Source organism: Apodemus sylvaticus, chromosome 7, assembly GCF_947179515.1.
Source record: "Apodemus sylvaticus chromosome 7, mApoSyl1.1, whole genome shotgun sequence".
NCBI lineage: Eukaryota > Metazoa > Chordata > Mammalia > Rodentia > Muridae > Apodemus > Apodemus sylvaticus.
In genome coordinates, this window is record NC_067478.1 from 3,336,822 (window position 1) to 3,362,145 (window position 25,324).

The 25,324-nt window shown below is 47.9% G+C and overlaps 1 long non-coding RNA gene across 1 annotated transcript; it reads right to left on the minus strand.

The window, feature by feature from the left end:
* LOC127688381 (uncharacterized) lies at positions 1–25,073 on the minus strand. Its single transcript, XR_007978688.1, has 3 exons — positions 24,944–25,073; positions 23,520–23,683; positions 1–2,288 (listed from the first exon to the last, which is right to left on the minus strand). It is a non-coding gene; the product is annotated as an uncharacterized LOC127688381 (long non-coding RNA).
* Between the last annotated feature and the right edge of the window lie 251 nt (positions 25,074–25,324).

Below are 25,324 nucleotides of genomic sequence, written 5' to 3' on the forward strand. Positions count from 1 at the left end.
TTATTTTAAAGCAACTTGTCATACATTTAATCTAACGTGTTGGAGAGGAAAGCAAACTTGCGTATTCATGAGACAGAGGGCCTGCTTGTCTAATACAATACAATCTAAAGATGTGCTTATGTGCTTAGGAATGACTGAAGATGCTGAAAGTCCTTGTTCTCCATATGCAAACCCTTCTGTGAGGGCAGAGAACTGTTGTGTGTAAGTGTACACCCCTTAGTTTACAACGCGCAATCTTCTAGGTGTCATGTGGTGTGCATGGTAAGGACTCCCCATGTCACATGTTCATGTCACCTGTTTGTGTCACGTGTTCAAGGCTGCTGTGACCTCAGCCTTGAGCTGGGGAGCAACACAGAATGAAGACCCGGTGCACTGTGGATTTGCACTATGTTTAGATTTTTGAATTAATGTTTGTTTATTGGACACTCTGAAGCCATTCACCGGGTGTGGCTCAGCTTCGTGACCCACCACGGACCTCACATAAACACGAGTGTAAGGGTTTGTGTCAGATCAAGAGTCATCAAACCTTTTCTACAGAGTCAGATAGGAGATATTTTGGCTTGTGGGCCATGCAGTCTGTTGTAGCTACAGAGTCCTGCTAGACCAAGAAGTTACAGAAGACATGTAAACAAGGAGGTGTGGCTGTGTCTCAATAAAACTTTATTTAAACAAGTGGTGACCTGGATTTGGCCCGTGCTCCATCCACTGTTTCAGCTGATTCGTATGTGCTGGAGACTCTGAAGGAGTTCACTTTCCAGGCTCCTACAGGGAACCTCCCATTACCCTCCACAATTCAAATTATCTTTTCTTATTTTCATTCAACGCCTGTAAGTTTTGTGGTGTGGATGCTGGTGTTTGGGGCCGGCACTCACACAGCTGGGGTTCAGCTTCCAGCAGTAGCAGTGCTGGCTGCAGACCGGACCTGTATCTTGAAGCCTGTGCCCACACATGCGCTTCACGGGACCACAGGCATCATGGCTCTCACAGGACCTTCTGCTAATGACAATCTTCTGCTACAGTGCTGGTGGGAATGTGCGCCGGGCTGCCTGACCACATTTCAGACATTCCCCAGGGAGTGAAGCTCCTGCAACCGGGCAGTAACACAAACACCAGCTCATTTAACACATTTCCTGTGCACACAACAGCCAGTTTCACATTGTGGGTGGGAAAGGAAGGCGCGGACAATTGGAGGAAAACAGCAAGGCATGAGGTTGGGAGGAATCCCACAGTAGAATAGCCTAATTATAGAGTCTCCTCTCCAGGCCTGAGAATCCACTGAGGCAGGAAGTTAGAGATGCCAGACTGGTTCTAGGGAAGAGCAGTGCACCCTTGCAGCAGGGTTCCCTAATATGGCCCCACTGAGGCTCCATTAACTGTGGAATCTCAGTGGGGCCAGAGATTCTGAGTTAGCCAGATTGCACTGTCTCGCCTAGCCTGAGGGACATGACAGACCACCGCCTACTGCAAAGCTCAGGCCCCTGGGGGGGTGGGGGGGTTAAGTCATGTGTTGCCACACACACACAGCTTCTTAGGCAAGCCTGGAGGATGCCTGGACCTCATGCTCACAGCAAGCACCTTAGCAACCGACTCCTCTGCCCAGTCCCTCCTGCTTGTCTGACATGGTGGTTGTCCTGAGACCGTGGAGACCAGGCAGCTGCTTTGGGCTACGAGGAGGTCTAGGGTTGTGGCAGGCTCTTCCCTTGGACACTTCATGTCATTGTGCTCTCAAGGAAATGCAGCAGACGTTTCCATTTCTGTTCCTCGGGTCCTGAGGTGGACTGCACTGGTGACCGTCTGTCACTGACACGGATGAGCGTTGGTAAGACGGACGTTGGTAAGGAGGAAAGGATGCAAAAGGCAGAGGGGAAGAGCCGTGGCATCAGAACAATCGTGGTTTGTTTTGGCTTTTTTCCCCCAATACTGAAAGAAAACAGCGGGATTTCGTCCTCTCACCCACTCTCCCTGCGTCCTCTGTTAGGCCAGCTCTGCTCTGGGAAGGATGTGGCCAGTCCTCCCATCTTCCTCACCCACGACTTCAGGCTGATGTAAGAATAGCTGTGCCCACTCAGGGCCCAAGTGTCTGGGGTTCAGGGTTTGTCTGCCCTTTTGGCCCGAGTGCCAGGGCTGGAAGCCTCCTGCACGTCTGTGTGTCCGCTGTTCTCCATTCCTCTAGCTTTTCTCTGGCCTAGTTTCCTGTTCACCTCTGTCCGGAGCTGTCTAGCAGGCTTGAGTCACAGGAAACCACAGCCAAGTCACCTGGTGGCCTGAGTCACTCTCCCGTGCAGCATCTTAAACAATAATAAAAGTCAAGTAAGGAGGGAGTTTTGCAATAGATGGAGTCAAGTATCTCTGTGCACAGTTGTTCTGGGAATTCCTGTGTGTGTCAGGTGACTGTGACACAAGCCAATTGCTTTATCTCCTGACAACTGCCTCCTCTCCCCCATTCCCTTTCCCTCACTCCTTTGTTTCTACAAATACTTGCTGGCTCCCAGACAGGACCTTTGACCCTGTGAATAAACTAAGCATATAGTTCTGTCCTGTGCAAGCTCCTCTGCACAGAAGGGCATAGCAAACAGATAAAAACAAGTCGGGCAAGCTTAGGGGATCTGGTAACCCAGGGAGGCACTGAACTCAGCTGGGGAAATGTCTTGCTGGCCTGTGAGTCAGGGGAGACCCACAGAAAAGATTCCAGTGAGATGAGGTGACCATTTGTAGTCATCTTCAATGTTCCTTGTGTGTGTGTGTGTGTGTGTGTGTGTGGTGAGTGTGGCTCTGTCTCTCTGTCTCTCTCTCTCTCTGCCTCTCTGTCTGTCTGTCTGTCTCTCTCTCTTTCTCTCTCTCTTTCTGTGTGTGTGTGTGTGTGTGTGTGTATGTGGTAGGTGTGTGTGTGTGTGGTGGATGTGTAGGTTCTTCTCTGTCACCTTCTGGTCAGCAAATCCAGTGATCCTCCTGTCTCTGCTACCCACAGTCCAGGCTAGCACTATGGGCCGGTGTGTATGAAACCAGGCCTGGCTTTTTATGTGGGTGCTAGGGATTGGAACTCAGGTTCTGGTGCTTCTGCAGCAAATGTTCTTACCCTCTGAGCTATCTCTGCAACTGTAATGTGGGCTAGGAGAAGTGCCTTCTTCTGGGTCATTTGAGGATACAAAGTATCCCTCAGCACAGGCCTCTGCAGAGGGAGGGGGTAGGCAGGCTAACAGGCTAGAAGGAAGATGGGAAGTGGTCCATTTCTAAAAGTCTCCATCCTCTGGCTTAGGCTGCATTGAGCAGATCATCCACCTGGGAGCACCACCCAGGAGCACCACCCGGGAGCACCACCCTAGGCAGGAGAGGGACAGAGGACTCAGAAGCACTACTTGCCAGTAGCTTTCCGCACCTGTAACAGAGTTGCTCACCCCTGACTTTGTTACATCTGTGGTTTGCACATTGGTCTAGTTCTCAAACACAAAGGCCCTTCCTTGACCTCAGTTTATTCTCCTTTCTGAAGCGAGAAGCTCACTCAGACACCCAGCCTCCATTCTCTGGATGGAATATTCTAGAAGACAAGAGCCAGAGGTTGGGATGGAGACAGGAGAAAGATGTCTAAGGCTAAATCAGTGAACTGTGGGAAGAGGGGGAGACCTGGATCAATATAAAATAAATAAGCAGAGGATGATACAGACTTTCGATGTTGACCTTTGACCTCCATGTGTACACATGTGTTTAGGGAGCCGTGGGAGGGGGGCTGTTTGGCAGGAATCTGACATTAGGCCACGACAAGAAATTAAGCTCAGGCAGGAATGACATTAGGGCCTGACAAGAAAGTAAGTTCAGGCAGGGATCTAATTTTAGGCAGGGAAGTCAGTTCAGGCAGGAATCTTTTTTTTTTTTTAAGATTTATTTATTTATTATATGTAAGTACCCTGTAGCTGTCTTCAGACACACCAGAAGAGGGCATCGGATCTCATTACGGATGGTTGTGAGCCACCATGTAGTTGCTAGGATTTTTGAACTCAGGACCTTTAGAAGAGCAATTGGTGCTCTTAACCCCTGAGCCATCTCCCCAACCCCCAGGCAGGAATCGTAATCTTGGGGTGGAACAAAAGAAGCAGGCTTCAGGCAAGAATGATTCTGGGCTTGGACGTGGAAGTGGCTCAGATATTTCAGTCCTTCTGTCTGGGGAGTGATCAGGGCACGCTGATCACCACCTTGCTTTTCTCACTGTGCTGTTCACCCTAATACTTGCATGTGATTAAAAGGGGGAAAAAATAAACCTGCCTTCAGTCTGAGGAGTGACTGGGGTCATGCTACAATGTTGTCTGTCTTTTTTCTTTTTAATCCTCACTCCTGTGCTGGATAACCTGTTGACTGACTGAGCTGATGAGCTGGCTTGGTCACACATGTGCACATGCTTCTGCACACACATGAACTTGCACATGCAGACACACACACACATAAATACTGATAATAATAATTCTCACTGCTTACCCCAAACCTGCAGCAAATCCTACTATCCACACATCGCTGTTCTTTAAGCAATGAGAACAGAAAAATCAACCACAGGCAGCTGCTGTGACAGCGGGGGTGGGGCAGGGCCATGAGGCCAGCAGAAGCAGAGGGGACTTGAGAGAGTTTGGAGGAAGAGGATGTGCTAACAATTCTCTGCTTTTAGAAATCCAGGAAGGGGACTGGGGCTCAGTGGTTAGGAGAACTGACTGCTCTTCCTGAGGTCCTGAGTTCAATTCCCAGCAACCACATGGTGGCTCACAACCATCTGTAATGGGATCTGATGCCCACTTCTGGGGTGTCTAAAAACAGTGACAGTACACTGACATACATAAATTAAATAAATAAATCTTTTAAAAAAGAAATCTGGGAAGAGGTCTTGAGATTTCAATTTTGTTTCTATGGGTCTGTGTTCCTGGATTTTATAAGACACCAACACTTAGCAAGGGTAGGAGCAACATGACATAGTAAGATACTAGATAGTTGGCAAGAAGAGTTCACAGACACGTCTGGAACTCACTGTGCTTTGAGCCAGCAAAGAGCCCACCAATTTGGGGAAGCTTTTTAATTCAAGTTTATCAGAGAAGTAGCAATTAAATTTTAAGTATTGCTCTTTTTTAAAAATCCATCACACTTTTTAAGATTTTTTAATTTTTGAAAAGAATAATTTTTAATTAAAAGTTAAAAATTATTTTTTAGGGGATAGAGAGATGGCTCAGCGGTTAAGAGCACTGACTGCTCTTCCGAAGGTCCTGAGTTCAAATCCCAGCAACCACATGGTGGCTCACAACCATCTGTAATGAGATCAGACTCCCTCTTCTGGAGTGTCTGAAGACAGCTACAGTGTACTTACATGTAATAAATAAATAAATCTTTAAAAAAAATTATTTTTTAAAGGTTTTTAGTTTATGTGTGTGTACAGGAGTGAATACCATGTGAATACAGAATCACAGGGATCAGAAAAGAGGACTGGGAGCCCTGGAGTTAGAGTTAAAAGCTACTGTGAGCCGTCATGTGGGTGCTGGGAACCAAACTCAGGTCCTCTGCAAGAGCAGCAAGTGGTCTTAATGGCTGAGCCCTCTCCTCTTTCATTGCTCTTAAAATGCAGAAGCTTCTGTAAATGAACATGTGAGTGGAAGCAAAATAGTGGAAGAGGGTGTCCCAGGATCAGACTCCATGTGACAGTTTGATAGTCATTCACAGACAAAGTGCTCTTGTGTCAACCTTGGGACTAAGGTCTGAGATTGTAAGGCACCTGGGAGACCAAGACAGAGATGGCAGGCCACTAGCCTACACACATACACACACACACACACACACACACACACACACACACACATATGCACACACATGCACACACGCATGTATACACACACATGCATACACACACATGCACACACATGTATACACGCATGTGCGCATGCACACACACATACACGCACACATGTACATACACACACTATTAAGGTCATTAATCATTAAGAAACTGCAAGCAGCCGGGCGGTGGTGGCACACGCCTTTAATCCCAGCACTTGGGAGGCAGAGGATTTCTGAGTTCGAGGCCAGCCTGGTCTACAGAGTGAATCCCAGGACAGCCAGGGCTACACAGAGAAACCCTGTCTCAGAAAAAAGAAAAAAGAAAAAGAAAAGAAACTGCATGCTACAAACAAGAGTCAGCTCTGTAGACATTAAAACAGCTCAAAGAAGAAGTAGTAAAAATACCAATGCCATCAAAGTTTGCTGATTTGTGAGAACAGCTGTTATACAGTGTTGTAGGAATGGAAACCAGAACTGTCGCTCTGGAAAATGTTTGGCTTTGTCATCCAAAACTAACCATGCACTTGCCACGTGGCCCCGAAATTGCATTTCCAGACTTGTCAAAACCAACACCCATCCCCCAAACGTCAGCGATATAGAATTCGTATAATCAATCATAGCAGAGGTATTTGTAAAGGCCCCAAATGGGAAACAGTGCCTCTCCACGTAGAAATAAACTAACGGCAGCCCTCCATCTACTGCAGTCTCAACCAATAAAAAGGAATCAAATATTAATTCACACAGCAGCCCAGATGGGCGCTCACTCAGGGTGTATATTGTGGGTGAAGGAAGCCAGACTCAAAACACCAAGTGTGGTTTGATTTCACGAACATCTCTGCCTTCAACTGAGTAAATACTGAAGGTGAAGCGGCTTAGAGTGGAAAGAGGGCAGACGGCAGGACGGGCGCAGGGGTCTACATATGTGACAGAAAGACACACTGAACCAAAGTTGCTTTCCTGGTCTTTTCCTTGCGATGGAATACGTGGCTGGAGGCCCTGGTGAAAATGGTTCCCTCTCTGCACTCTGCAGTTTCCTGTGACTATAATCAGTTCAAAATGATTGGTTTGGTTGAGCCCGGCGGTACCGGCTGTAATCCCTGAACTGTCTCTCTGGCTGAGAGGCTGAGACAGGACTGAAAGTTCAAGTGGGAGCGGGGGCAGGGGCCAGAGGGGGGAGTATAGCGGTTAAGACTCACCTAAGCAAATTATTTGAGACCTGTCTCAAGTTTTAAAGATACAAAAGGATTTGGTGCTTTTCCAGAAAGCAGGAGGGCTAAGCTCATCCCAGTTTGTGGTGGTTTGAGGGAGAAGTGTCCTCCACAGGCTCAGGGGTTCAACACTTGGTTCAGTTGCTGGCGCTAGTTGAGGAGTTGCTGTACCCTTGCTCTTGCTGGAGGAAGTACATCACCAGGGGTGGGCTTTGGGAGGTCATAGCCTCATTCCACTTCCGGTCCACACTCTCTGCTTCAAGCTTGCCCGCCTTTGAAAAGGCCATCTCTTTGCTTCCTGCAGCAGCCACCTGCCACCATTTCTTGGGGCTTTTAAGGACTCTGATCCCCTCTGAAACCATAAGCCCTAAGAAATCCTCTCTCCCTTAAGTGGCCTTTGGCTACAGTGTTGTATCACAGAGATAGAAAGTAACTATCTCCCTGACCTGCAAAAGAAAAGAAAGGGAGGAGGGGGTTGTTTGTTTTTTGTTTGGTGATAAGCCAAACTCACTAGGAGAATTGAAGAGAGAGCCTCAGAAATCACCTTAAGAGTTGTGGCTTAGGAGTCTCCACGCAGTGAGTCTCTGTACTGAGCAAGTACCGGGCCCCTAAGATTAAATACTTTGTTCGTGCTCCTTGGTCCCCAGACGTGTTTAGAGTGTCTGGATTCCACGGAAAATTCAAAGTTCAGCAAACTTCTGCTTAGAAATGGCACACCTGTGGCCAACACACACACACACACACACTCACAGGTCCGCAAGACACTGGCCTCCTGTGACACTCCTGGTCAGTAACACATGACCAGCGCTTGAGAAAACTCCCCACATTAGAGGAAAACAATTTCTCACAAATCAAAACTGAAGGAGGGGTCCGGGGTGATTGCGGCTTCCCCAGGGGGGAAGAGGTACTGCCCCCTCCCCACCAGCCATATCTCACTCTCCTTCCCCAGAGCCACTTGAACTTGCAAGCTGTTGAGATGCTGTTTCTCCTCTGGCTCCTGAAAGCCACAGTCTGAAATGTTATAGCCTCCAAACCTAGGGATTTGTGGCCATCCCCGAATGATCGGAGGGCTGGGCCAGGGAGGCAGCTTGCGGGCAGAGCACCCTTTACGATCTTGAACTGGAAGTGAGTGAGAAGCTGGTATTTATTTAGCCTGGTTCTCTTGACACTCAGTTATTGGGCCCAACTTATTCTCCACCCTGGCCATCCTGTGCAAGGCTTGCACTCTTTGTCCCTTCAAAGACTGTGTTGGGGAAAACAGACCTTAAATAAATAAATACACACAAACCTTTGCCTTCTAGAAGTTCCTGCCAAGGTACCAGTAGCAGAAAAACAAACATGGAAGCAGAAGGGGGCCAAGAAACTCCTGCAGGGTGGAGCCCAACAGACCAAATGCCAGGAAGGACAGCACTGAACAGGGTTGAAGCCACCCTTGGTGAGGTTGGGTGCGAGGAGGGACTTGGTGCTTTGAGGGTCAGAGGGCGCTGGTTCCCTGGAGCGGGAGCCTAGGGACGGTGCTGAGATTTGCCCGCTGCCTCCCAGCACAGCTCCAGTGAGCAGGCTGTTCACAGGCATCTGCACAGACCCCTCAGGCAGAGCCATATTTTGTGGGGGTGTGGCGTAATGTTTGAGCCCTGCCCATAGGGAATTCCCAAACCACAAATGAAAAGCACAGTGGACTTCAATGGGGAGTGCTGTTTTCAATCTCTGAAGGGGGGGGGGGGCTGCCGCTGGAAGAGCCGACTGGGGTCTGCAGCTGTGAGACATTAGTGGGGTCTGGGGGTCTATCCCTGAATGTCTCCCCTCTCCCTCTTCTTCTACCCACTCCTCCCCCTTCCTCCTCTCTCTTCTCACTCCCTTCCCCTTACTCTGCCCCCTCTCTTCACATTAAAACAGAGAGGAAACACACATACACACACACACACACACACACACACACAAAACCACCCTTAAAAACAATCTTGTTTACTCCCTGAGATTAGAGAGCTTGAACCGTCTTGGACAGCACGAGCAGATCTTTTAAATACTTTGTGGACAAAGTGCCTCTAATTGCTAAAATGTGAGGCGTGTTCTCTGTGATTCTGCACAGAGCAAGTGTTGTCTGGCTTTTCTTATTTATTTTCTCTGTTCGAGGTCAGATTTTTTACTTCTAAAACTATGGATTAAGACACATTCTCTAGCTCCACGCATGGCTCGGGCAGTGGTCTTAAACTTCCTTCCTGCAGCAGGCCGGTCCAGCGCCCAGCAGCATCTCTGTCATGGCAGGTTGCATGGTAGGAGACCTGGTGATTCCCAACCGGCCCTGGGTGGCAGGGCAAGATGAGCGAGTCTCGGGGACACAAACAGCCGAAGGGAGAGCTGGAAGCATCAGCTGTGCCTCTCTCTTCCGTTCACTGACATGCGCAGGTGTGTGTGTGTGTGTACACGCGTGCGCGCACGCATGCACAGGTGTTCTGTGTATGAATGTGCTTGAGCACATCTGTGCAGGTGCACATGCGTGTGTCTGTATGTGCATAAGGAAGCCAGATGCCAACATTCCACATCATTCTCTATCATTCCATGATAGAGAATAATGCTTTTATCTGGGGGAGGAGGGGAGGAATAGACACAGCCTCGCTAGGTAGATTTGACTAGATTTGAGCTTGTAGCTATCCTCCTGCCTCCACCTCCCATGATGGGGTTGTAGGTCTAGGCCATCATGCCTGGGTCATCTCTTCCTCCAATGTTAAGTTCTGAAGGCACTGCACAAACTCGCCTTCCATGCTGTGGCCATGACTTTTTGCAGTGTGGATCCTTGAGCTCTGGCTGGAAGTCAGGGACAGGGTGTGAGGGGAGAGAAGCCTGGCGGACATATGCTGTCTGCCCCGAGAGAGTCCAACATGTCGGCATTCATTCTCCAGCCCAGAGTCCTCATTGGTGGGTCCTAGCTCCCGATATATTTTCAGAAGTAACTCTCTTACACTGCATGCATTAAAAATGTATGCGTGAACAATGACCGTTCCCCGTCCCAGCCTCCTCCCATTCATCTCTAGAGGATCTGATGCTCCCTCCTGTCTCCTCTGTCACCTGCACACATACATTCACATACACACAAACACACACATGTGCACACATACATGCACACATGTGTATATACACACATGTACACACATACACATATACATGCACACACATGCATGCATGCATAAACATACACACACAGTTAAAAATAAAATCTTGATATTTATAATCCTAGGTTGAATTATAATATTTAAAATAACTACTTTTTTATTAATAAATTGATTTTGTCTTTTCAAGACATGGTCTGAAGCTGACTATGTAGCCCAGGTTGGCCTTATACCCATGGAAAACCTCCTGCCTCAGCCTCTCGTGTCCTGAAATTACAAGCATATACCATCCCTCCCATCTGAGATAACTTTAGGTTCAATGTATTTATAAATTTAATATTTTAAACAATGAAAATCATTGCTTCTCAGGAACGTTTTGTTTTTAAACTCAGAAAGTTTTTTATTTAAGTAGGAAACTAAATATGTTGCATATCAAATTAAGACTATCTGAGAATGTCCAATGAGTCCTATGCTGTTTGTAAATGGGACCAAACACAGCATCATTCCTAGGCCCTGTCTAAGATCCCGAGACTTGCAACAGGATCATAACATTTCTAAATCAACAGTATAAGGAGGAGATGGATGCACATAAGCCAGGACCAGGTGGTCCCACGCTGCGCAGAAGGGAGAAACTGAGCTGAGCCCCAGCCTTCCTCTCTCTGCTTCCTGGGGGCAGATCCAGCGTGACCAGCTGCCCCATGCCCTATGGCCATGCCTTTCCCAACATGATGGACTGACTGTACCTTCAGACTCTGAGCCAAATGGACTCCTCCTTAAGCTGCTTTTGGCAGGGATTTGGTCACAGCAATGAGGAACGTCACTAATACCATCAGGCTGGGTAGCGTTGGTTAGCCAAATGCTCTGGCTCCCGGCGGGTCACACATACACATCTTCCCACGAGCTCTTTGGATTCATGAATGAAAGACACACACACACACACACACACACGTGACTTGCTCAAAGGTCAAAGGCTGGGCACTCCTAAACCTTCCCCTGGTAGTAAAAAGGCCAGTGTCTACTTACCTGAATTCTTACATAGTTGGTTGGTTTTTTCTCTTGCAGTCCTTCAGTCTTATCCTTCTTCCCACCCTGCCCCATCCCCTAATCACAGTAATTCTCTGTCTTCCTTTTTCCCAGTTTCCCCCAAATCTAAAGGTCCCGCCTCAGTTTATCTGCCCAAACATTGGCCATAGGCTCTTTATTGATCGATCAAAAACCAATTGGGGACAAGGATCTTCAGAGTTCAGACGTGCAGATTCCTGATTTGGGAGCCCAGATTAACCAATCCCCAGCAAGGCTGCATTCTAGAAAAGAGATAAACCAGGAACTAATAGAAACCAGGAAAAAAAAAAGAAATGTGAAAGCATGTGCCTTCATCAGTGTCTGTGTGGAACTGTCTTAATAGTTAATGGATTCACGCCCACTGTGGGCGGCAGCACTCCCTGAGCAGGTAGTGCTGAACTGGGTAAGAAAGTGCACAGCAGGTGCTTGAGGAGGAGCCAGCCAGCAAACACAGGCCCTTCATGGTTTCTGCTTTGAGCTCCTGTCTTGGGTTCCTGCCCTCATTCTCACAGGTGATGGATTGTGACCTGGAAGTATAAACCAGATAACCCTTTTCTCTCCTAGTTGCTCTTGGTTGAGATGTTAATCACAGCAACTGAAAGGAAACCAGTACACTACTTAATCCAAGAATTACAAATGAGTTGCCTTTAAAACCAAGGCAAGAGACTCTAAGTAAACAAAATTTGCATCTGCATAAAGTTCAAACACACTCAAAACCAAATAGTGGCTAACTGTTGTTTCTGATGATGTTCATTCAAACATGCACCAGGGAAATAGAGGCAATTAAAAACCAAGGCAAATAAAGCATCACTTTAGAACTGAATTCAAGACCCAAGCTGTGAAATGAAGAAAAGACTGAGCAAAGGTAGTCTTTGGGGCTTAAAGCACAGCAGAGCAAAGGGGGAGCACTCAAAGGGGAGCACCAAAAAGGGGGAGTACTCAAAAGGGGAGCATTCAAAAAGGAGAGTACTCAAAATGGGAGCACACAAAAAGGTGAACACTCAAAAGGAGGAGCACTCAAAGGGGGAGTGCTCAAAAGGGGAAGTACTCAAAAGGGGAGCACTCAAAAGGAGGAACACTCAAAAGGGAGAAAGCTCAAAAAGGGGAGCACTCAAATCACAGCAGCTGCAGGTTCCTTAATCTTCCATCATCTGACGTCATCAAGGAGCTAAAAAGCTTTCATAGTGAAAAGGTTTCAACAATAGCTGGTTTAGTAGCTCTATGTGATTGTATTCTACCCTGAAAAACATGTCTCAAAATTAATATACAGTCTTGGTGTGTCAGCTCAGACAGTCAAGTGCTTCCTGAATAGCATTCAGTCTTGAGTTTTGTCCCTAGTTCTGGGCATGTGGCGTGGCCTGAAGGTGACACAGGAGGGTCCTTGGCCTGGAGGTGACACAGGAGGGTCCTTGGTGGCCTGGAGGTGACACAGGAGGGTCCCTGGTACTGGCTGGCCAGACAATCTAGTCTGAGCCATGAGCCTGAGTCTCAGGGAGAGAGCCTGTGTCAAAGAACATGGTAGATGACTCCTAAGAAACCACGCCCAACGGTGACCGCTGACCACCACAGGCATGTGTGTGCACATGCACATACACACATGAACACACATGCACACATTCCAGAATGTCAACATATGTGTTGTCTTAGGGTTCTACTGCAGGGAAGAGACACCATGGCCGAGGGCAGTGAATTGAGGGCTCACTTACAGTTTCAGAGGTGTAGTGCATTATCATAGTGGGTAGCGAGTGGCCCTGGAGAAGTAATTGAGAGCTCTGCACCCTGACCCTCAGGCAGCAGGCAGAGAGCCACTGGGGCTGGCATGAGCTTTGGAAACCTAAAGGCCCACCCTTAGTGCCACACTTCCCCCCCACCCCCGCAGGGTCACGCCTACTCCAATAAGGCCACACCTCCTAATCCTTCCCCGGCAGCCCATCAGCTGGGAACTAAACAGGCAAATATAAGAGCCTGTGGGAACTGCTACGCCTGTCCACAGGGAAACTCCCACAACTTAAGAGCTCCCCGATGCCGGGCCGCCACGTTCCTTGAAGACTGCAGCTGGCACTGTTCTCGCCCACCCCCTCTCCACGAATGAATAAATCAAGACTTGATGTGCGAGGAGGGCCAAGGAAGGGAGAAGAGATGGAATTGTTGTTACAGAATGGCTGCCATGTTCTGGAAGCTTCTGTGTGCTATCCACACATTCGGGACTTTTCCTTTCTCCACACTCAGCCCAGCCCCAGGCAGGGGTGGTCCCATCCCACTGGGCAAGGGCACAGGTCACTGGACTTCACATTTCCCCCAAAGCTCCAGCAAGCTCCATTCCTGTCTGTCCCAGGAACCACGGTACCTGCTGCCCTCCCATTCAAGGCCGAGTTCCACCTCCGGAAGGCTCTTGCCCACTGGGGTGTTGAGAGGAGGGCCACCACAGCCACACTGACCCACTTCCCAGCAGCGCTTCGAGATGACATGACTAATTACAAAGGCTAATAAAATATTTACAGAGCTTACGGCGCACTTTGGAAGTGTGAGGGCTTACTTAATGAAAGCGACGGCAGCGTTAGATCAACACGGCCCCGCAGCCCAGAGCCCCTCTGGAGAAGAGTAAACAGCTGGCCAGGGCAATTTCAAGCTCTATTAGATGCCTGCAGCAAATATCACTGTTCTCTAAGAGGAGACACAGTGTGTCATGTAGGAAACCCTTATGGAGGCCAGGCCCAGCCATGCGAAATGTTGCCATCTTATTAAGATGACTGGTGACCTTTCGTGCAGGTGCCACTCTCCACTGCTCTGTTCCAATCAGGAGGCAGAATGTGAGTTGGCTTGGTGACCTTGAGCTCACACTCCAGGGCACTGCTTGCTTTGTGAATAGTCTGCTCTCTAGGAATCTGAAGTCGAATCCCATTTGGGCTGGCCAGGCCCAAGGGAGGGCAGCCTTGGGACAAGTCTGTGGCCTTTTGGACCATTTGGAGTGGGGACCATAGAGTAATACAACCTGGGCATCAAAAGTGGTCCAAAGCACATGAGAGATTCAGGCAGGAAGCAGACCCTATGTCGGCTGTTCCAGACAGAAACTGGGGTACAGTAGAATGCTGTGCTGGTAGTCAGGAGGACCCCAAGATTGGTTAGGACTGGATGAGCAAAGGTGAGGGAGATAGAAATCTACCAACAAGGCACAAACACCACCAGAGAGCTCAGCTGACAGTGGCAGAGGTGGCTGCCCCCCACCTCTTCCCGAAGGCCTGTCTGCCCTGCCCTCCATTGGCCAAGCCTACACAGAAGCTGGCAGAGCAGGAGACCCAGGAAGTGCAGTGTGCACAGCTGCCATCTGTGACCCAGGGCAGAGCAGAAAAGAATTGAGGGACAGAGCCAGGTGCCCCACCCAAAGCAAAGAGTGAGCTCAGATGTCACCTGGGACACTAGATTCTTCCTGAGCACACAATAGGGTGCACTGACAGGTCTTTAAGCAGATTTCCCATTTCTCACAATCTGTAGAAACAGAAAGCTGGGACCTCTGGGCTCTGGTGCCCAGTCAGCTTGAGGCGCTCCTCTGCTGAGCGTGGTCTGAACTGCATCCCTTCCCCCAAGAGAACAAACCTACCCTCAAAGGATGTGGTTCTCAGACTATGGAAACTCCAGTGCTGGCCACACCTTGGGGTTATATTAACTTTTCCCCTGACTTAGAATTCTGACCTTTTAATGCTTCACAGGCCATGGGCTACCCATCTTAAACATGGGCTGCCTGGCTTAGACAGATCCTTGTACTATACAGGCATGAATCTCTAGTCAGAAATATGTACCTCTTCACCCAGCCCAAATCATCAATACCCAGTAAGTAGACTGAAAATATCAAAACATGTCAATCAGTAGGGTGACCCTAGAAAATTCCAGGGAAGACCTTAATTTAGGTTTTTTTCCCCCTCAAAAAGAATATTTAAGATGAAGACTCTTACCAATCCAGTGAGAGGGGTGGAGTTCATGGGGTGTCTTGGGTTATGGGGAGCTGGAGGAACTGTTTACATACTTGGTGTGATGTTTGCATATGCTCGTCCCAGGGAGTGGCACTATTAGAAGGTGTGGCCATATTGGAGGAAGTGTGTCACTGTGAGGGGGGGGCTTGGAGATCTTCCTCTTAGATGCCCAAGGATGCCCAGTCTGATCCTGGCTTCCTTTGAATAAAGATGTAGAACCCTCAGCTCCTGCACCATGCCTGCCTGGATGCTGCCATGCTTCTGCCTTGATGACAATGGACTGAACCTCTGAACCTGTAAGCCAGCCCCCATTAAATGTCTTTTATAAAACTTGCATTGGTCATGGTGTCTGTTCACAGCAGTAAAACCCTAAGACACTCAATTAATATAAAAAATAGAGACCAGAATCCAAGACTCCAGCCCAGGACCATGCCCATGTGACAGAATAAATTAAGAGTGCCATCTCCCCTCTGTGCTCTTAGACAGTGACCTGATGAGGAAGACCCTGTTCTGCAGAGTCTGCCCCAGGGGAGATGTAAACAAGACCCCAAGAACAAGCTAACGTGAGATTCCACAAAGTTCACCCCAGGAACCAAAGAGTCTATTAGCCTTCCCTACAGAGCACAGGGGCAGGATTATTCCCTGGAGCTCCAGTGACCCTACGGCCGCAGCCGCTGTGTGGAAATAGCATAGTTGACGGCTGGCTTCCCACTGCCTAGTAGATGGAGCTTCCTTGGCCTGTTAACTCTTGCACCTCGTGAGACCACAGGCAGCTAGGGAGCACCTGCATACAGCTGCCTGGGAGAGACGGCCACCCTCAGGCAAGGGTCCACTGGCCCTCCCCAACCCGCTTACTTGAGGGAACGCCCCTAGTCCTCAAGACCACTAGTGATGATCTTTTTGGTAGTGGGCACAGCTAATCGGAAGAAGACGGTGGCAGTTTGTCTAGGAGGATGGTCCTATACAGCAGGCATATATATGATCAAAGTGTACGTATGGAATCATCACAAGGAAAACACATCTGCCTAGTGTGGGTGCCGGGGATTGAACTCGGTTACTCGGCAAGTGCAGTAAGCGCCCTTAACTGCTGAGCCCTCGCTCTATTTGCCTCTTCTTTGGCCAAGCAAGTGACTGAAACTGCAGTCCTTTTACTGTGATCGGCAGCGCCTGAAGCACAGGCCCCTCCCTCATGTGGTTATTTTCCCACTTCCGCCTCTCCTGGGGACAGGATGCCAGGTGGCCTCAGTGTGTAAGAGATGAGGTTGAGAATGTCACTGTCCTTTCTCTTCTCCCAAGCTTGTGGAGGTACATCCCTGAGGGAACATGTCATGGTGATAAGTGACATTTTCTTTCTGGGTTATTTTTAATTCGTCTGTTTACAAATAACATATGTAAAATCTAGGCTGGGCAGATGTATCCCTCTAGCTCTAAATCAATGAATATTGGATTTCTGACATTTTAAATGAAGCAGTAGATATGGCCTTTTGTTTTTTTTTATTATTATTACTATTAATGTTGTTGTTTTGTTTTCATTTTATCTTATGTGCATTGATATTTTGTTTACATGTAGGTCTGTCTGAGCGAGTCAGATGCCCTGGAACTGGAATTGTGAGCTGCCATATGGGTGCTGGGATTTGAACCTGGGATGTCTGAAAGAGCAACCAGTGCTCTTAAAAACTGAGTCATCTCCAGAGCCTTGTTTTGTTTTGTTTTTGAGACAGGATCTCTCTTATGTAGCCCTGGCTGTCCTGGAACTCACTATATAGACCAGGTTGGCCCCGAACTCACAGAGATCCACCTGCTTCTGCCTTCCCTAAGTGCTGAGATTAAAGGCATGTGCCACCATGACTGGCTATAAAGGTTCTGTGTTTTAAATAAAGCCCATCTCATAGGCCAACTCATAGTATTCTAGGCTTCTCTCTCTCTCTCTCTCTCTCTCTCTCTCTCTCTCTCTCTCTCTCTCTCTCTCGCACATCCCGCCATCCCTGGATCTAGTCCTCTCTCCCTTTCTTTTAATTTACAGTCCAGCCATTGCCCCTCTCCCGTTCCCCTCCCACAGTTCCTCATCCCCTTCTTCCACCACGTCTCCTCCCTCCCTTAAAGTTGATTCTTTGAGTTTTAAGATGCTTCCATCAATGTCGTTTTTATTAAATGCAATTTATATAATATTTTATACTTTTGCTCTTAATGAAATGAGGGCTTTGATTTAATAACACAAAAACAGCAATTAATGCATACACTTATGCAATGGCTGATTTGAACAGATTATTGTAGTTTTCCTCTTTTATTAGATACTACTGTGGCATGTGGCATTACATTTTAAAGTATTCAATATCAATAATGTCATTGTAAATGCCATCTTTTTTTGGTTTTGTTTTGTTTTGTTGGTTTTTGGTTTTTCAAGACACCTTTAATTTCAAGTGCTGGAATTAAAGGTGTGCACCACCACTGCCCGGCAAATGCCATCATTTTTTAATGACAAATTTCCATCTATCTTGTTGCTTTGTATAATTATTTATAAACATCCTGAGTTTAAATTAAGTATTTAAGAATGATGTGGCTTGCCAGGCGGTGATGGCACACGCCTGTAATCCCAGCACTCTGGGAGGCAGAGGCAGGTGGATTTCTGAGTTAGAGGCAAGCCTGGTCTACAGAGTGAGTTCCAGGACAGCCAAGGCTACACAGAGAAGCCCTGTCTCAAAAAAACCAAAAAACCAAAAAAACCAAAAAAACAAACAAACAAAAAGAATGCTGTGGCTCTATAGCCTGTGGAATCAAGGCAGTTCTTATTCATGAAACAGTAATAACCACCTCCTAAAGCCAGATGGTTTTGTTTTTAAGTAAAATCTAGGTTAAAATGTACATAATACTCAAAAATAAAATCCTAAGAATTTATTTCAATAAATCTTATTTAAATTTTAATTTGAATGACACATGGTTGGGCGTTGTCCTCATGTGCGCCCGAACACTGGTAAAATCGGATTGCACTCTGCGTTTTCAAAACACAGGTGAATCTTTCTTTCTTTTTTTTTTTCTTTTTTTTTTTTTTTTTTTTTTTGGTTTTTTGGATTTTTTTTTTTTTTTTTTTCTGAGACAGGGTTTCTCTGTGTAGCCCTGGCTGTCCTAGAGCTCACTCTGTACACCAGGCTGGCCTTGAACTCAGAAATCCGCCTTTCTCTGCCTCCTAGAGTGCTGGGATTACAGGCGTGCGCCACCACCTGGCTCAGGTGAATGTTTCTAACCAATTGCTACTATTTGCTATTTGTGTATTTAGAGTTTTAGTGACCACCGGTCACAAAATACTAGTCCCCACACAGCATATGGGAACAGGTGGTCTCCCAGGATTCTGGGAGCCATGAACCTGAGTAAACCCTTCGATCACTGACTGCTCATAGACGCCTTATCACACAGCCCTTGTAAAAGGAACTAAGGTGCATAACCCACCTGTCTGAGTGTCTTCTCTGCTGCTCTGATTAAAAAAAAAAAAAAAAAGGCATCTTAGGAGGAAGGGGTTTATTGGCCTTAAGGCTTACAGACCATCATCCAGGGAAACCAAGGCAGGAAGCCGGAAGCTTGAACTGAAGGGGAGGCCGTGAGGGAACACTGCTTCCTGGCTCTCTCTCCAGGGCCTGCTCAGCAGCTATCTTCCCTAGACAGCCAGGCCCAGCAGACTGTCCACAGACCAAACCGACAGGCACTTCCTCAAGAGAGATCGATTCGTCCCAGGAGTGTCTAGGTTTGTGTCAAGCTGACAAAAACCTACCTATTCATGCTCACACACCTTGAAAGTGGCTCAGACAGGACATGACTGAATGAATGACAAAGCTGCCCGGGCCCTGACTTTAACTGTGTGTGCCCCCTGCTCCTTCCTTGGGGAAGAGAGTCTTGCCTTGCTGCTGTGTGTGGTAGGAGTGCGTTCTCATTCTTCTTCTTCTTCTTTGGCCGGGAGCTTGGGGTGGGGGCGGGTGCAGAACCCCACGCTGGTTTGCTGTGAAGGCTTGGAAGGCCAGTGAAGGTGATAGTTCCTTTCTCCAGTCCCTTTCATTGTCTGGGGCTCTGCACAAAGCAGCAGCTGTGCCCACTCCTCCCTACCCTGGAGACAGCCTTCCCTTTGTCATCCAAATCCCTTCTAAACAAGTTCCTCTGACAGAGCAGGCCCTGGTGTGCAGCCTTGAGCAGCTGTCTCTTCTGGCCTGGCCAGCCGGAAGTGTGCCCACAGTTGAGCGGCAACCGCTTTGGAACCGCGCACGTGGGCCTGTGTCCCAGCCACTCTTTCTGGGCTGGGCACCAGAGCAGACTGCCACCGCCTGTTGCCTCTGCAGCAGAAATCCCTCCGGTTCCATCCAAGCTGATTTATCCTGTAAGCTGTCTGCCAGTTTCTCTGTGTTCGCAAAAAACCTTCCCTTCATTTCAAGTACACAATAGGTGGTATCCATCAAGGAGGCAGAGAGGTAGATTAAATGTGTAGATTTGGATGTCATCTCTTTCCTGAACGGAAGAGATATGGTCCATGCTACTTGGGGGACTTCCAGAATATTGCTCTGAGGCCTCCTCAAAATGAATAAAACCAGATTCAATTGCTTTTTCCACAGACATGGGCGTGGAGAGAATTTAATTGACCACCATTTTCAAAATGGTAGATCTAAACAAAATGGCTTTGTCAAGGCAGATTGTGGTGACCTCCAGTAAGGGCCAGATTTTCATGATGTTTTATGAAGTGACAGTTAGAGATGCATTTGGGGATGAGGCAGAGATTCAAAAGTAACACGCTCACCCAAGCGCACGTGCTAGAGGTCCATAAAGCTAGAGTTTGAGCCAAGGTTCACATGATCCTAAAATCCATGCTATCTCCACTGAAAAGAGCCATTTAGAGATCACACGTGTGTACATCAGGACGTGTGTTGGCTACATGCAAATACTAGGATAGTTTACATAAGAGACTGAAGCATCTGAGGTTTGGGAACTGGCAGGGCATTAGCTAAGGGGTTCAAGAACCATTCCCAGGTGGCTGCAGAGGAGTGACTCTAAAGAGACCCCCCTTTCAGGAAAGGAAAGGTCTGGAGCCTGTAAACACAGCCTCCTGGGAGTGGGGGAAGGTCTGGAGCTGGCTTCCTGGGTGTGTGGGAGGTCTGGAGCAGGTAAACGGGTTCCACAGGATAAACTGATCAAACAGGCTGGGGGTAGGGGAGTTGCTATTTCTCCTTCAGGTGCAGGACGACCCCAACACACACTGGAATAATAAATTCTCTTGCTTTTTGCATCATCGATTCTCCACTCCATGTTGTTTACTCAGAGGGTCCCCCGAAAGCCAAAGCTCTCTGGAGTCTTACACCACCACACAGGAAAGTGGGCACCAGGGATGGCACCATGGGGAAAGTGCTTGTTGAGCAAGTATGGTTATCGGGGTCCTTAGCTCCCAGATAGCCTAGGGAGCGTACACCTGTAATCCCAGCGTTATGGAGAACAGGTTGGGAGGGCAGAGACAGAGGCTCTCTGCTTGCCAACCTAACTGAAAAAGGCAATCTCTGGTTCGGAGAGAGACCCTGTCCCATGCTGTTTCCTGTCCAGGGCCTGCACAAGATCAAGCCAGTTAAAAGTCTGCATGGAGTCAAAGCACAAGGCTTCTGAGGGGCTGTAGACAGCTAGTGTCTGCAGTAACAGAAAGGGTCACCGCTTTGTAAGGATTGGCTGCTAGTGGATGGCCCCACAGCCGTGCAAGTGTGCACAGCACTGAGCACACTCAATGGATCAGTAAGAGAACAGATAAGGTGAAACTGGAAAGGGGCTACAGTAGGCTGTTGGGCTGTGAGGAGCTGTGGGAGGTGGTAGGAGGCAGATACAAGGAAGGGATGTTGTTTGCATCGACAAAAGTTTCAAAGAATAAAAATACAAAATGATAAGATTAAAGAGGTAATTAAAGAAGACATCCTGAGGTCAACGTCTGCTCTCCACATGTGTGAGTGAACAAGCACACACACACACACACACACACACACACACACAGTAAAGACTAAATGACCTGTAAAGAATGATTTTTTGAATTGTTGCAATAGATGCAGCTAACTTACAGAAACACCAAGCTTATGTCTAAAAAGTGTGTGTGTGTGTGTGTGTATTCCACCCCTATTTAGAACACTTAACATCTGACCTGAGTTTGAAATAGCAAATTGTTAGCAAGCTTTAAGTTTTATTTTCGGAAGGTCCTGCCTTTAGGGAACTATTGCCACCTAACTTAATGGAAGGAAACACATGAGGAGGAGGACAGAGAGGACTAAGGGCGCTGCTGTTCCATTTAGCGTAAAATGTTTCTCTGACCGAATGCTACCAGCAGTAAGGTCATCAAGGAGACAAAATTAACCATTAACTTGGGATGAAAGTCAATAAGAACACATTCTTTGTGCCACCCTACCCACAGTCTAGCAAATATTAACAAATACAGTCAAGGACGCTTCCCTGTGGCTATACAGGTGTTCTCTCTCTCTCTCTCTCTCTCTCTCTCTCTCTCTCTATCTCCCCCCCCCTTTTCTCTGTGCCTCCTTCCCTCCCTCCATGTCTCTCCATGTTTTCCTTCCTTCCTTCCTTCCTTCCTTCCTTCCTTCCTTCCTTCCTTCCTTCCTTTCTTCTTTTCCTTCTTTTGTTTGAGACAGGGTTTCTCTGTGTAGGCATGGCTGTCTTGGAACTCACTATATAGACCAGGTTGACCTTGAACTCCAGCTTCAGAGACCCTCGTCTCTACCTCTGACTCCCAAGTGCTGTTTTGAAAACAGCAGCTCTGGAGACTTTCTCTAGTGCTAAGTCTTTCTGATACTGACGACCAGAAAAGTGACTTGTATAAAAACACCCAAGTTATCAGAACAGGGGCTTCGATGGGGTGTGGTTCCCAGAATGGTCATCATTTCATCCTGGGTAAACAATTATCTTAGTTGAATAAACTTGTGGTGTACACAGAGTGACTGCTTCTACTACTAAGAGAGACATACATGACCTTGGATTTAAAATAAAAAACAAATTCTTGAAGCCCAGTTTGAATCTTTTGTCTCCAAGGAAGGGGGTGACTGCTAAAGTCTTTGCTCTCTAGGTTTGGGTTTGTAATCAGTGTTCCTAGTAGCAATGCAGAGTGGTAGAGAGAAAGGGTCAGACAAAGCTAAGACTGTAAGTGAGCTCTTCCTGGGGACAATCTCTTCCCGGGTCTCACTCAGAAACAAACAGTTGATATCCAGTAACCCCCCTCAGATTCTGGGATGACTAACTACTTTTTTTCTTTTCTTTTGAGACAGAATTTCACTATGTAGCCCTGGCTGGCCTGGAACTCTCTGTGTAGACCTGACTGGCCTCAAACACCGTAGCTCCACCTGAGTCCTGGGACAAATCCCAACTAGGTGGTTGATCTCGTCAGTTTCACTAGATTTAGAATCACCTAGGAGACACACCTCTGGGCATGTCCCTGAAGGCATTACTAGAGATGCTGAGGTGGGAGACCCATCCTGGGTGTGGACAGTGTCCACTCTGCGAGCTGGGGTACTGGACTGAAGAGAAAGGAGCAAGTGAGCCAAGCGCCCGCGTTCATCTCCCTCTGCTTCCTGAAGACAGAAGCATGGCGGCCAACCACCCCGCAGCTCGAGCCACCCTTGATTCCGCATCTTCCCACCGTGATGGACTCCATCCCTAAACCATGATCCCAAATAATCCCATCCCTCCTGAAGTTCCTTTTGTCAGGCACTTTATGGCAAGAATAGATAACTAATACAGAAGATGTTTTCTGGAAACAGGTCATCTGAGAGGAAGAAACATCAATTGGGCAAATTCCTCCATCAGATACAGCTGTATGCAAGCTTGTGGCACACTGTGGGTGGGGCCACCCATGAGCTAGTAATCCTTGGAATCTATAAGACACCAGACTAAATACACCATAAGGAGCGAGCCAGCAAGCAGCCCCACTCTATGGCCTCCAGGTTCCTGCCTCTAGGTTCCTGCCCTGACTGAATTCTATCCTCATGTGGGAAGCACGGTGGCAGGCAGGCTGACATGCTGGAGGGGTATCTGAGAGTTCAACACCTGGATCCACAGGCGACAGAAAGAAAGAGATGCTGGGCCTGGCTGGAGCATTTGAAACCTCAAAGGCCACCCCTAGTGACATGCTTCCTGCAACAAGGCCACACCTCCTCGTAGCTCCCCTCCCTGTGAGCCTATGGGGCCATTTTCATTCAAACCAGCGTCTTTTCTCCCCACTTCGCCTTAGCCATGGTGTTTCATCACAGCAATGCTCATCCTAACTAGGACAGGACTAAGTGAGTCTTGTCGTTTCAGGCCCTGGGTTTGTGGGTCACTAAGTTATGTAGCCCTAGGTAGCAAATACATCCCCAAGACCTTACCTATGGCCTCTCCCCAGTGGTAGACACAGGGGACAGTGAAGCAGAGCTTCTGGCTTCCAGAACCTCAGTCAGTGGGAACGACACACTTGGGTAGGGTTTGCTTGCCCTGCAGCGCGATGAAGGTACACATTTCACAGGTAAGTCGGACTCATTCTATTGCTGGGCTACCATGAGGGCCCCAAAGAAGACAGAGGACTTGAGTTAATGGAATTGTGGGATTGAATTATTGGAATCTTAGTTCCCCAGGCAGGTCAGGGAAGGGTGGAAAGGCCAGGGATAGTGTAGGTAGAAAGGAAGGAGACACGCAGGTCTAATTTGCTGGGACAACAGGATGTGAACAGAGCCCCTGCAGAGGAGGCTACTGAGGCTCTGTTCTATACAGTACAAGTCTGCAAAAATGTCGCAGGGGTAGTCTACTGTCACAGATTGACAAGAGGCCATGAGACTAGCAGGCAGTATCCATGGGGACAAAGGGGGGCAGGATAGAATGACAGCCCTCATTTGTCTGGTGTTGCTCCATTGGGTAAGGGTGAGTGATGGATAGATGTGGGTGGGCGGAGTCAAGCCAGACAGCTCTGAGTGACTCAAACAGGAAGTGGTGTGGACCTGTACATGATGAGTATGGATGGTAACCCAGGAGGTTCAAACGACTGAACTCCCTGGGGTTGCAAACACCTTCCACACAGGAAAGGCCACATGTCAGTCTGTAGTAGCTCCAGATGTGTCCCACAGGGACAGGTACATGAGAGATAAATATACTGGGCAGCAGCCTCCTGGGGAGTGAACCATCCCTTTGCTGCCTAAATGCTGGGCATGTATATATATGCATGAGTGTATATGAGTGTATATGCATGTGTATGTATACATGTGTGTTTGTATGTATATATGTATCTGTGTGTGAGTGTGTGTATGTATGTACTTACATGTGTATGTATGTATGTGTGTGTGCATGTGTATGTAGCAGATGCATGTGCCAGAGGTTGCTCTTGAGTGTCATTCCTCAGGTACCATCTATTATTTTCTAAAGATAGTTTGGCCAAGAGGCTCAGCTGCTAGCAGCTTAAGCTGGCTACAGAGCCCCAGGCATTCACCTAGCTCTGCTTCTCCACAACTGAGGGCGCAATCATGTGCCATCATGCCCGGCTTTTGTGAATTGCAAAATTCTGGTATTGTGGGGATCAAGGTTGAGGCCTTGTGTTTGCAAGGCTAGCAGTGTGGTGACTGAGCCATCTCCCAGCCTAAAAAGAAGTTCCTCACCCAGACACCTCAGCAAGATTCCACCCTATTGAGCTAGGCAGTCAGGGATCACCTCTGCTGGCTTTGGGGAGCTTCTACAGAGTCTGTGTGTGTGTGTGTGTGTGTGTGTGTGTGAGAGAGAGAGAGAGAGAGAGAGAGAGAGAGAGAGAGAGCTCCCCAACACTTACCCTTCGTGCAGGCTTTGCTGTCTCAGTATCAGAATGCTCCCCTGAATGTTTACCCAGGAAAGTGTTGTGCATAGAGGGAAGGCCTTTGATAAGAGACCAAGAAGTGGAGCCTCCATTAGCTCGTAGCAGGATCCCCAACTGCTAGCACAGAGCTGCAGCCCTGTGATTTTGACCAGGAATAGCCTTATTTGCATGATCCTAATTTGCATGTTTCTGGTTGGCCTTGCTCCTGTTTGTAAGCACAGTACTTCACACTCTCCTCCTAGAACTCTACCCTGGCCGATCTGGGATACCTTTTTCACACCACATGAATGAAACACAGAAACCACCCACAAGGAAACTCACCCTAATCGCAAAAATCTCCCAAATGTGCATCTCACC